Consider the following 13,589-nt stretch of genomic DNA (forward strand, 5'->3'; position numbering starts at 1 on the left):
TTTTTGTTGAATTTTTTAAATGTATAGATTATAATGTTTAAAATAATACATTTGTTCGATACTCAAACATGCTCTCGAGGGCCAAATTAGGGGAATTTGGTGAACTAATTTCGTTGCGCTCGGCGTATACGTCTGGCGATATCGGTAGGAAGTTGTACATTGCGTTACACACTATATTACATTTTCAGTGTAGCGGTGTGTAGGTAGATGAATTAAAGATTGCAGCCAATAGAAATTATATATTCCTCTAAATTACACAAAAATATATTACTTTAATTTACTAACTAGACGTTGGTCGGTGGCGCGAGTTACGGGACAACTGGGGGCGACGCTATGTGAATGTGCGTCGTTACCTAAAAATTATTGAACATTTTCTTATGTCTTTTATGAAATGTTTGTAATGCTTTGAATTTCACAACCGGGTCGCTTATTGAAACAGAGCGTTTTTTTGTTATTGACGATGTCGATCTATCGCTTCTTTTCAAGCGCACACTTGCCAATATGAGTGTTTTGCTCACACAATTCCTCACTTAAACACTTTCCCCTCGAGGCACGAACACTAGTTGGAACACTTTTTCGAGGCCTCACATTAGAACCGACACTCTCTCACATTTGTTTTAGTTACAGTAAGTGTACGGTTTACGTATTACTTCGATAGTGGACTGTATATAGGTCGCGCTAAATGCTGCTAATAATGGTATGACATGGGACAACTGGGAACACTTTAATTACTGCTAATAATTATATACGATTTACGCGGATTCGAGTGGATAGAATAGCACTCGGGCGCTGTTATGAATGAACTGCGCTTTCCGGCCGGCTCGGCTGTCGCACGATAATACTGCTGAGGCAGCTTGATCTGATTTACGTTATTGCTCAATTATTGTAATATGTAATGTAGCTATAGATAATAACTAATAAATGTTTAAAATAAAATATTTGTTCGCTGCTCGAACATGCTCCCGAGGCCCACAGAAGATATATATTAAATTTTTATAAGTCTTGAAATGCTTATAATGCTTAAAGATTATAATTCCACCACTGAGTCACTTATTATAGCAGAGCGTTTGTTAGCTATTGGCGATGTCGACCTATCGCTTTTTTTAAAACGCGCATTTGCCCATCGTTTAAGTCTATTTTGTATTTTGTTCACATGCTTCTTCACTTATACACTCTCCCCGCTCGGGTAAGGGAGACGCACGAACACTAGTTGTAACACTTTTTTGATGCACGCACACACTAGAACCGACACATTACATGTTTAGCCTTTAATTACATTTCCCACAGCCGGAGGCCCCAAAAGAAAACCAGATTTACTTTAAAACTACATTTAATAATTAAAATGAAACTTTACAATCACGTCTGCTCGGTGCAGACCGCAGTTAAGGAATCATTATACAATATTAATAATTATTCTAAGGAAATCTTAAAGCTAACACAGCGAAACTTCGTTCGCATTCCGTTCCCAAGTGAACGGCGTAGTCAGCAGTTTGCTGTTAAGGCCGGGACTTTACTCATTACAAAGAATGTTTGTCCATTTATTACCTAATACATAGTACATACATCAATGATTCCAATTAAATTATGAATAGTCTGTTGAGTTGCTGGGACGCTTTGTTGTTAAGTCGTTAGTCTTCTTCACGACCAAACGAAGAATTTCTGCTTGCTATTGCCGATAATACTACTTTAGGGGTGTTAGGTGTACTAATGAAAGGCTCACATACCAGGTGTACATATTTAATGCGCTCGGCGTATACGTCCGGCGATATCGGTAGGAAGTTGTACACTGCGTTACACACAATACATTATATTTTTTGTAGGTAAGCAAAACCCCTACACTGGCTTTCCATACGATACCGCGTATTGATGTATGGCATGTTGTGAAATAGCTAAGGTATCCGTTTCATCGACAGCGTTTTTCATGTTTTTGATTTGCTCCCCAAGAGTTTTTAATGATGTATCAATTTCATTGTCGTTATCTGAGTTATTTGTGATAGGCAGAGATGAGCTAATGTGTATGGGATTTAATTTAGTTTCTTATATCTCCGGCTTAGATTTTTTTTTGTTTTCTCAATTAATACAATCTGTCTCCTTGGAGGACATTCAGCAGTATGCTGGCGTGCTCGGCATGTGATCCGTGTCACATCCTTATTGTTACAATAGTAATTGTATTTACTGCGATTGTATGAGGTATTGAGGTATTTTACGGTTTAAGCGTCGCGCATTGTTACGATCTGTCATAAGTGACCAGGCCAGTGACTTGGGTGTTGTTCTATGCACTTTTTGTATGTTTTAGTAGAGCGTACTTGTTTTATGGTGGGCATACATAGGTCGCGATGTAATAGTTCGTTAGGTACGAAACAGGGTGCATTGGTTTTCATCTGGAGTGTTTTATTTTGAACCTTTGTATGATCTCGATGTTTGAATGTGAGGCAGTTCCCCACAGTTGGATACCATATGTCCAGATGGGCTTGAATATGGATTTGTATTAAAGTATTTTATTTTCAAGGGACAGCTGCGACTTTCGTCCATTGAGCCAGAGAAGGTTTCGCGTTTGGATGCCAAGATACGGCCTAAAGGGAAAATGTAATATATTCTGCTATTTTTCGAAGGAGATCTTTATCGGGAGGGGATAAAGTGTCATCCATCTCATATGTAAGAAATCACATATTATGTATATGATTTTGGATCAGAATCAAGTTTTTATTTATCTGTTTCAATATGAATTCAATTTCAAATCTTAATTGGGAATATATAAGATCAGATCTTAAATTGGATGAAAATTCAAATATGTCTGTAGATCTTTTATGTCTTCCAGTAATGCCCTGTTGGAAACTCTCAATATCTATGTATTGTTTCCAAATAAACGATTTTTATTTTTTATTTCTTTTTATTACAAGTCTGGCCTTGCTGGTATGGCGCGACTGTATATGTGATTTAAGCGTCTGTCTTTATATGTATCAAAACATACTTCGCTATTGGTTTCATGCTGATTAATTTTGATTTTAATTTGCTTAGATATAGGTATCAATCTGTATAGATGGAAATTATCTCGGCTAATCAAAGGTATGACTATTTCGAATATAAAATAGTTTTCAGTGATTCTCGCTTTTACTTTTATTAATTTATAAATGTTACATAGATCTGTGTGAATATTTTATATGGGTAACGTGACGACTTCGGATATTTGGCTTGATATAATTTGAAGCTCGTCGCACAATTGTTTCGGTGACAATAAATGCATTAATCTGGCCATGATACATTTCGGCGGTTGTATCTAATAAAGTATCGTGGATTCATCTTAAATTTTGAATTAAATTGTTGCAACTTATCACTGATAAGGTTAACCGGGAAAGGAGCCGTTGGTTATGTAGGATTCTTACCGACTAAAACCCCACCGTGTTCCAATTCAATTTGTTTTCTTGATTTTTTCGTGTTGCTCTTGACAGAGTGGTCGTGGCCATCATATGGTCTGTATTAACCTAAACTGACCATCCGTTCAAAACTTGACATTGGCAGAATCCGCCCTGGGATCGGGAGTTGCCATTTGAAAGAAGAAGAAGAGATAAAATTTTGTTTCCAATCAGTTTTAAAAAATACTGTCGGAAGTAGACCTACATTTCCGTCAGTATTTTTTAAAACTGGCGCTGTTCTAATTCTTTGTAGCAACTTATTAGACGTTCCTTGATGGTTTTGTATTTTTCCGTGGTATGGTGATGAGTTTGCTGCGTTGCGGCGTTCGAACCAAAGAGAAATAGTGGAATAACCCTCATGTTCCTCATCAGATAATCCACAAATAGCACAAATAGCGCATTTTTTACATTCTTTATGTGCACAAATAGCGATGCATCGATCGTTAAAATCGCTTAAATTTAGTTCGCACTTTTTCATCTATTGTCGCTTCAGCCAGCCAGACTTTCTTGTTTCGGTTACTTTCCAAGTATCAGCAAATGTTCCACCGCGAACACCCAGTCGTCGTAGTTCTCACGACTTTTTAATTTCGGCAGGTTCATAACCAGTCGTCTTAGTTCTCACGACTTTAATTTCGGCAGGTTCATAACCAGTCGTCTTAGTTCTCACGACTTTAATTTCGGCAGGTTCATAACCAGTCGTCTTAGTTCTCACGACTTTAATTTCGGCAGGTTCATAACCAGTCGTCTTAGTTCTCACGACTTTAATTTCGGCAGGTTCATAACCAGTCGTCTTAGTTCTCACGACTTTTTAATTTCGGCAGGTTCATAACCAGTCGTCGTAGTTCTCATGACTTTTTAATTTCGGCAGGTTCATAAGCTGATGTGTTGCCGGGTAATGTATGATGTGTAGAGCGAGCTCTCCAGTGAGAAATAACTACTCTTTCAAGTAGCAAATTTAAATTATGTCTTTTCTTTTAAATCGTATTTGATACATCTTTTTTGTCAATTGGCTAGCAAGTGTATTGGAATGCTTCTCCAGTCTGGCAACGTATCCTTACTTCTTGCCAGTATAACTGCATCAGCAAATGTTTCAGTAGTGATGTTTTCAATACATGGTAAGTCTGCTGTGTAAAGTGTATAAAGCACCGGTCCTAGCATTGAACCCTGTGGCACACCTGCTCTAATATTGCAAACAAATGATATTTTTCTACCTTCTTTGGAAACGACGTTCTGTTATGAGACTCTCTGGATAAGGCTTTTTTTAAAAAAACGAATAAGTATATTTTATAAGACAGCCGTCCGTCGGAATTGGAACATGGAGAGAGACTGACATTGGATGATATGCAAAGGAAAGAATGTAGAGAAATGCTGAACAAGCGAAAAGGATGTAGGGTGAGCATGTTAGCGTACAGAGTACGGACATAACTAAAAGTTGCTAAAATATGATTTTAGTAGTAAATAAAAACTGTTTAATAATTGGAACTTATTTTTGCACTACTAAAACGAAGTTTTTTTTATACAGTTATAGTCTTTGTGAAGGAAGGTGTATGAAGTATCTAGGTACTCAGTTCAGTAGGAAACAAGGTAGGGGAAAGAGGGGAAAGTACAGTTTTGGCGAAAGAAAGTTTCTGTTTTGTTGGTTAGAACAGGTTTTTGTCTGTATTTTCGCCAATTCTGCACCGATTTCCCAGAAACAAAAACCACGGGCTTTGTTTTGGAAAGGCGCTTCTGTTCGTGTATCACACTGCACTACACACTGAGTAAAAATATAAAGTCATCGCCCGGTTATCGAAATGTAAGAATTTCCAGCTGAGGGCGGATTTAGCCATATGTGTTGCTGACCAGATCTTCTTATTGATGGTCTTCTTAACGGCCTGGTACTTACTCTTATAGGCCGAGAAAGCACGCTCATATTCTTCATTTGATCCGTCCAGCTTGATGTCCAGTTCCCAGTGTAGCGAGTCGATAGCCGCCCAGTGGGACTGCGCCGTGCTCAGCAGATCCTCAAATTCCCATCGTTCATTTAATAAATCTAAATAAATGCTTCCCACTGTCCGATGGAAAGCCTTAAAATTGATTTGTTGTTTTCTCAACATGTCTACGTTCTTGCTTTCCGTAGTTGTTTGTTGATGATGAGCAGGCCTGCTGCCGCCCGGTTGTGGATTCTCTTGAGGGAATCCTTGCTTAGGGTCCGGTTTGTTAAGTTCGTACGTGGGAGGTTTAATGAGCAGAGATTGTGGTTTGTCCCACGTTTCAATATTTTTATTAATATAAAAAAAACTTCGCTCGCCTCGTACTCTTGTATGAAACTTCTTCTGTTTTGTTGTTTGTTTATGACTTATATTTGATATATTTTTCAAAAAGTATTGTAAATGAATAAAGGACATTTATTTAATAAGTTAGTAAAAAACATTTTCTCCTCCAAATATTTCATGTTAACTGCACTTCATTCAAAAATGTTTGTGACCACTGTCACTGTGTAAAGAGGTCATTGTACGAAATTCTTCCTGCTCCGCCACCGGACTTTAGCTTGTTCCATTTCGGGATATTATCAGATTGAGTCAACCAGCATGTGCGGTTTACGTATTACATCGAAAGCGGACTGTATATAGGTCGCGCTAAACATTGCTAATAATGATATGAGATGGGACAACTGGGAACACTTTAATTGCTGTTTATAATAATTGATTAACGCGGATTCGAGAGCACTCAGGCGATGCTGTGAATAATATTGCTAAAATCACTGTAATTACACTGTTACTTGTTAATGTTATAGTTATTTACTTGTTAGTTTACTTGTTAGTTAGTTGACAATTATTTAATATAATATTTTAATTATCACCTACATATGACACCCTATTGTGTCGATGGCGAGCTATGAGGCTTGATGATGGTTGGCTGGCTAGCTGGCTGGCTGGTAAATGGGCTCGGTGCCTGGTAAATGGGCTCGGTGCCTGGTAAATGGGCTCGGTGCCTGATAGTGAATCAGACACAGTGGAGTCTTGGCAGCGATGGCAGCAGCAGGTGCCGGGCAGTGAACCCTCGGCACAGGGAGAATCCTTCTTCAATTGGTAGCGGGCGGTACTAGTACCCTCGTGAAGGGTGTCGTAGTGGGCCCACCGTGTGAATCAGGTCGACCTTGTCAGGGTATGGGCGACCAAGGGATGAAAAAGGGTGACAATCATTCGGAATTAAGGGTTTCATCTCTTGCAAGTGTATAAATTTTGTCAATTCGATGGGCAACGGCGATGTGTACAAAGCTGATGTAATCATATCAGTGTTTGAAACCCGCCGTGGCAAATACTCATAATCATCCTCGAAATTGATTCTATATTTAATTTTTCCTTCTGGCAAGTATAGTAAGGCGCAAATATCTGTAACGACAAGATCGCCTTTCTTATTTCCAGGCCTAATTCGTTAAAAATATTTTTAAATGGCCCTGTTTCGTTAAAAATATTTTTAAATGAGACCCATTGTTGATAATTCCCTGTGAAGATAGGTATGTCGACCTGTGGCGATGTGCTCTCTATGAGATACCGACTAGAGCTTGGTGTTGATAGATTCTTTGAGATTGTTTAAAATACTTTCGTTATATGTAAAGGCATTCTCATAGTCAAGGTCTTGTCCATCTAAAATGCTATCTCTCAGTGCAGTGAGTATCATCCCCCATCGTGAATTTAATTGCTGAAGCACGTCTTCAAATTTCCATTTTGTACATATATTTTTCTAAATCAATGCAAAGCTTTAAAATTTACTGCCTGCCTTTGCAACATTTCTTGTATCTTATTGGATTCTATTGAAACGGGTGTGGGTGTGTGTCAGCCTGTCTCTCTGTTTCTGTTTGTTGCTTACTTTAAGAACTTGCCCCTTTCCTTTGATTTGCAAAGTTCGTTATTAATTATTTCGACACCCTAGCGATACAATTTTTAATTTCTAGGTACTGTTTTTGTGCGGTCTGTTATGCGAGATGAATAAAATCTCTTGTAGGGCGATATACCCAGTGGTGGGCTACGTTGCTAGTGTTATTCTTTATTCTTTATTTTCCAACACAAGTAATTTACAGGTATGTATACCCAAAACATTACATGGCAGTTACTTAACTAAAATTACATCATTTTTTATAACTAAGAAAGAACAAAATAATATTTTTAAATTTATATAAACTTAAACAAAATATATCGGTTTCATTGCTGTGAGCGAGCATGTCATTGAGCAGCTTTATTCCTCGTATAAGGGGAGCATTCCTACCACTCTTCGTTCGCCCTCCCGACTGGACGGTGAACAAATCGCGAAGGCGTCGCATCCGAAGGACCATAAAGATGTACAGTTCGTACACCTGGGGATGCTGCTGCTGATAATAAAACTAAGCTGCTAAGATTATATGCTTTAATGATGCTATGCTGTTATGCTAAGAGTTACACACGTACGCGGCTCGCGACGTTTTAACGTGAACTAACGCTATATGAAAATGAAAATGCTGTGACATACAAAAAATGATGAATTTGCACTCTGTACGGTTGCACCGTACACCGTTTCTTACACTATGACGATACAATAACAATGTATGAAACGTCATGACATTAAAATTTAATAACACACAGAGAAATATAACTTACACGTTTGTTAATGCACAACTTTATTTAATTCTCGTGGTCTTTCCACCTTGATTTCAGGAACAGATAAGCTAGTAGTACTCATAACTTCTTTTTAATTTTTCATATTTTCCTGTCTCCGGTGGGCTAATTAAAATGTCGTGACTTGCTCGATGACTTCTGGCGTTAATTTTGAAATTACAATTTGATATTTCGCCTCATCCGACATTTTCTGTGGTGATAAAACTGCTTCCGTTTGTATAAACCATATCTCCGGCGATTTCTTCCAAAATTCTGGGATGCGGGCCGTAATGGAGATTGACGATAAGCTTGCAAATTCTTCTTAAACGGGTTCCATGGTGATATTTAATTTTTATATGTAGTATTTTTTTATGTTTGTTGGGGGTTGGGGTAAATTATTAGATATGAGATTACGATATATTAAGATATTTATTAATACACTGATGGGATGAGATGAGATGATCTAGGATGAAGCTCCGCCCGGTGCAGAATCCGACTGCGAACTAACTGTGTTAAAATGATAATTAATACATTATAATAAAAGGTGCAACTTCGACGGATTGTATTCCGGGAAGTCGCATTGTCTGTACGATGAGGTACTTAATCGTACAGTGTTATAAAATTTTATTTTTTTCCGCTGCCACCGCCCTGTAGTTTCGTGAGTTGTCCGTATATATATATTATACTAGCTTTTACCCGCGGCTTCGCTCGCGTTAAGAAGTATTAATATTAATTAGGTGTATTTTTTGCGGCTTTGGTACTTTTGTTTGCGTATGTAAAAACTTAGGGCCTACAAAACTTCTTTGTACACAATATTCTTAACTAATCTGTCATTAGGCGCTAAAACTATCAAACTTTTGGACGAACTTACTCGTGAGCAAGCAACATAAAATTGTCCATGGGAGAAGCTGTTGTTCAATGTTCTCCCAAGTCAATACCCGCGAACTTGAGAGTTTGCCCCTGAGATTTGTTAATTGTCATGGCAAAACAGACTTTTAGGGGAAATAGTAATCGTTTAAATTCGAACGGGATATCATTAGGTATTAATGGGATTCGTGGTATAAATACAGTCTTCCCTTTCGCACAACCAGTTAATATAGTGACTTCCACTATATTGCGATGTAACGCTTTCACTTGCAGTGTCGTACCGTTACAAAGTTTCGGTGGGTTTAAATTTCGCAACAATATAATTGGAGTGCCCACACGCAGAATTAGCTTATGATAAGGCAAACCTGGCGGTTTCAATGAATTTAAAAATTCAACAGGGTAATTAGTAGCGTCATCTGTATTAAACACAGTATCAATCGAAGTGTGACCTTTTCTTCGCTCTAAGAATCTGCTTCCGTTGGGGATTCCTTCATAAAAATCTGCTGTTGTGTTTTTGACGTACTTTCCTCCAGTAAATAATCCTTAAACTGCATTTTCTATCTTTGCCATGTACGGGGTTGTACCGTACAGAGTATTTTGAGATTGTTCGTAAATAAAAGAATTAAGTACAATAATTTGTTTATTGCCTTAATTGTATATGTTTTGGTTAATGGTAATGAGTACGCGCGATTGGTATGGTGGTCGAATGCGAACTGAATATAACACTGAAATGTCGCGTGTCGGCGTAAAATCACAGTAAAATGCTGACAGCGCGCAACGTGATGTACGAATACCGTACAGTCCATATAAGCATCCTGTATGTACTCAGGTGTTAGTGCAATCCATACCTACGTGTCTTTTTTCATGTCTTCTTTGAAGTGTAGCTTTTACTTTTTGAAAATATTGGGACTTGGGTTATGGTATGGTTATCGGCGGACCATAATTGAGGTTATATTGCATTTGTTTTCGGATCTTCACTTTGGTGCACAGTAAATTCAAACTTTAACTTCTCCATTGCTTATAATAGCTATGATGATGTTGTTTTGTAAAAAGTTGTTTATTGAAATAAACACCAAAGTTGTTGCTCTGTAAAAATAGTTTAATTTTTATTTTCAGGAAACACCATTAATTACTAAATACAGGTAACACTTAATTACCTGTAAAAGAGAAACAACATGAAAAGCTATTGTTTCAAATGATATTTCCTTAATCAGAAATATCTCTTTATAAAATAAAACCCATTGCAATGTACCCATTGCAATGTAGTTATTTAAAATGCAATGAATTAGGAAAGATCCTATAGGGAATTTAATTTATCGTCCCTGGATTCGCTGCCGAGCTCCTTAAATAAATAAATAAATAAATAAATCGTTTATTTGCAAGTAAACATGGTATACACAGGTGTCAAGAATAAGATACATTATTTCAGCATGTTTAGCCGTTATTCAACGGCATGCAAATACATTTTACATTTATAGATATACATTTTATATTATGTCCTCTTAATTTTATTTTATTAAAATCAATTCATTTGTTATTCATTCACATTATTATAATTAATATTTCACAATTCATTCATATTCATTACAAAAATTACATACATTATTACCAAATCAATATTAAGACGCAAGTAGACAATGTTAATTACGAGTTTAGATATTCTTTAACACTATAAAAACATTTCTGTTGAAGCCATTTATGAAGTTCTTTAAAAAATAATTTAGTATCTAAGTTTTTTAATTTAGTTGGCACTTTATTATATATTTTTACACTCATACAAAGACAGTTTTTATTATATTTTTTTAATCTAGGATTATCTTTTAAAATTAGTTTACTTGGATCTCTGCGACTACGGCTATTTAAATCACTTGCCTTTTTATAAAGATACATATGCTTAGTCACAAACACGCACATATCATAAATGTAAAGAGATGGCAATGGCAGCAGACAAAGTTTTTTAAATATCGGCTTACAGGACTGATCCGATCTCATACCACATAAGGCCCGTATACATCTCTTTTGAGCCAGAAATGCTCTTGTTATATCGGTACTATTGCCCCAGATAACAAGGCCATAACGCAAAACAGATTCCACGTAAGCGTAATAAGAAGTAAGTGCGGTTTTTAAGTTTGTAACCCTTCTTACTTGCCTTAATGCATAAACAAATTTATTTAATCTAATACACACATTTTCTATATGTAGTTTCCAGTCTATATTTGTATCTATTGTCACACCTAGAAACTTTATTTCATTTTTTGCTTGTATTTTAGGAATGTCAAAGTTAAATTTATTAAATTGTAAAAATTTTGTTTTGTCCAAATTTATTTTCAAATCATTAATGTCAAGCCATTTTATTATGTTGTCAATACTATAATTAATGTCATTTATGTGGTCATGTATATTATTTTTGTCAGAAGTTACAATTAAAGAAATGTCGTCAGCAAATAAGATGCACTTGTGATTTGTTATATTAACTATGTCATTCACATATAATACAAAAAGAATTGGACCAAGTACACTGCCTTGCGGTACGCCATATTTTATTATTTCGTAGTCAGAAAAATAATGCGTTATTTCATCGTTTTTATTTACTTCAGAAATTGTTACACACTGCTGCCTATTTTGAAGGTAAGATCTTATCCAGTGAAGCGTTTGCCCTCTTATACCGTACGATTCTAGTTTTTTTAATAGTTTATAGTGTGACACGAAGTCGAACGCTTTGGAAAGGTCAAAGAAAAGAGCTGTAGTTAATTTATTTTGATTAATGCTGCCTAAAACTTTATCCATCAGGGAATATATAGCCAATGTGGTTGATTTATTTTTCTGAAACGCATACTGATCTTTAGCAATAATATTAAATTTATCACAAAAATTAACTAGTCTTTTATGCATACACTTTTCAAAGATTTTTGATAGAATGGGTACCAAAGTAATAGGTCGATAGTTATTTACGTCATGTTTGTTGCCTTTTTTAAATAACGGCTTTACTATAGATTTCTTTAACGCTTCTGGAAAAATCCCCAATGAAAAGGAGACGTTTATAAGATAGGTAAGAACATCTAGAATTTCATCGATACATGACTTTATCACTTTAGTAGTCAATCCATCATAACCTACAGAGCTAGTCGTCTTCAAAGAGTTTACTATCATCTTTACTTCATTAGTCGTCATGGGATTAAGAAACATAGTGTTTGTATTTAAACTAATATTACTTTCATGTACCATAACATTGCGATTTGTCAGGGTCGTAATTGAATCTATATAATGTGTATTAAATGTATTAGCAATATGTGTAGGGTCTGTAATTGTAGTATTGTTGTATGTAATTGTATCTATGAAATCTATGTTATTTTGATCCGCAACTTCATTTTTTATTACTTTCCAAACTGCTTTAGTAGTATTAGAACTGTTATGTATAAATTTTATATTAACTAATTTTTTTGATTTATAAATACATTTTTTCAATACATTCGAGTATTTCAGGTATCTTATTTTATTTGCTGCATTTTTTACTTTATAATAATTGCATCGTAGTAAACGCTTTGTTTTGCAACTTTTTCTTAGACCCTTACTGATCCAATTTTTAGGTATTGTGCAGCTACTTTTCAATTTAATTTTAGTATATGGAAAGCACAGGTTATAAAAAAGGCAGAAGTGTTCGTGAAATGAATTAAATGATGCGTTAAAATCTAACTCTTCACAAACATTTGCCCAGGAGAGATTACTCAGACATTCCCTAAATTTTTTTATATTAGTTTGATTATAATCTCTTTTAAAAATGTAATGAGGTGTAGGGAGATGTTTTATGATGTTTGTTGGAAAACTTATCAATTGTGCTGTCTCGTGATCTGACAAATAAAGAGGCAAAACGGATGCAGAGGCATTAGGTATATTGCTTAATATGTGATCTATACAGGCAGTATTTCTAGTTGGAACATTAATATGGATGTTTAAATTAAAGTTTCGCATCAAATGCTTAAAGTCATCAGTAACTTTCCCTTTCCTTAAGGTGTTAATATTTAAGTCTCCTGTAAGAACAAATTTTGTTTTTGAGTTATATTTTAAATTTAAGTCATGTAACAGTCGGTCAAGTCTATTTAAAAACGAATACGGATCTGATAAAGGTGTTCGATATATACAAATAATAATTAATTTTATGCTTGGAATCTCTACCCCACATACTTCAAATACATTCTGTGAAGCATATTGATTAAGAAATGATAGATCTTTAAAATGTAAGTTATTTCTTAGTAAGATACAAGATCCACCGCGCTTCTTTTCACGGCAGAAGCATGTTGCCATAATATAATTATTTATTTTGAAAAAACATTCACACCCTTTTTTTAAAAATGTCTCAGTAAGGCAAATAACATCTGGATAGCAATCAACAAGTTTTAATTCATTTATCGTTAATTCTAAAATTTCCTTTTTTGATAAAATGCTAGCAATATTTTGATGTAAAATTTTAAAATTTGTAGGAGTGTCTTTATACGCGAAAAAACTTATTTCTAACATTTGTTATTTCTTTATCTATAATATTGTTGGAATAAGAAACTATGTCTTTGGCAGATAGTTTTGTCTTGATTTCGGCAACGAGGTTGCCAGTCTCCCGGTGAAGCTCCTTCAGCTGGCTGAAGGGTTCCGCGGTCTCGTACCCTAGCCAGCTGCGTACAGCTTGCGTCTCTTTTAGGGTTTC

At 35.6% G+C, this 13,589-nt stretch overlaps 1 protein-coding gene across 1 annotated transcript in view; it reads left to right on the forward strand.

The window, feature by feature from the left end:
- Positions 1–13,589, forward strand: part of Pus7 (pseudouridine synthase 7) — a 42,152-nt gene that overhangs the window by 17,515 nt on the left and 11,048 nt on the right. The gene's annotated exons all lie outside the window — the stretch shown is intronic.

Source organism: Colias eurytheme, chromosome 11 (assembly GCF_061535395.1).
Source record: "Colias eurytheme isolate Ceu_HAF_F1 chromosome 11, ilColEury1 Martin Lab GWU primary, whole genome shotgun sequence".
Taxonomy (NCBI): Eukaryota; Metazoa; Arthropoda; class Insecta; order Lepidoptera; family Pieridae; genus Colias; species Colias eurytheme.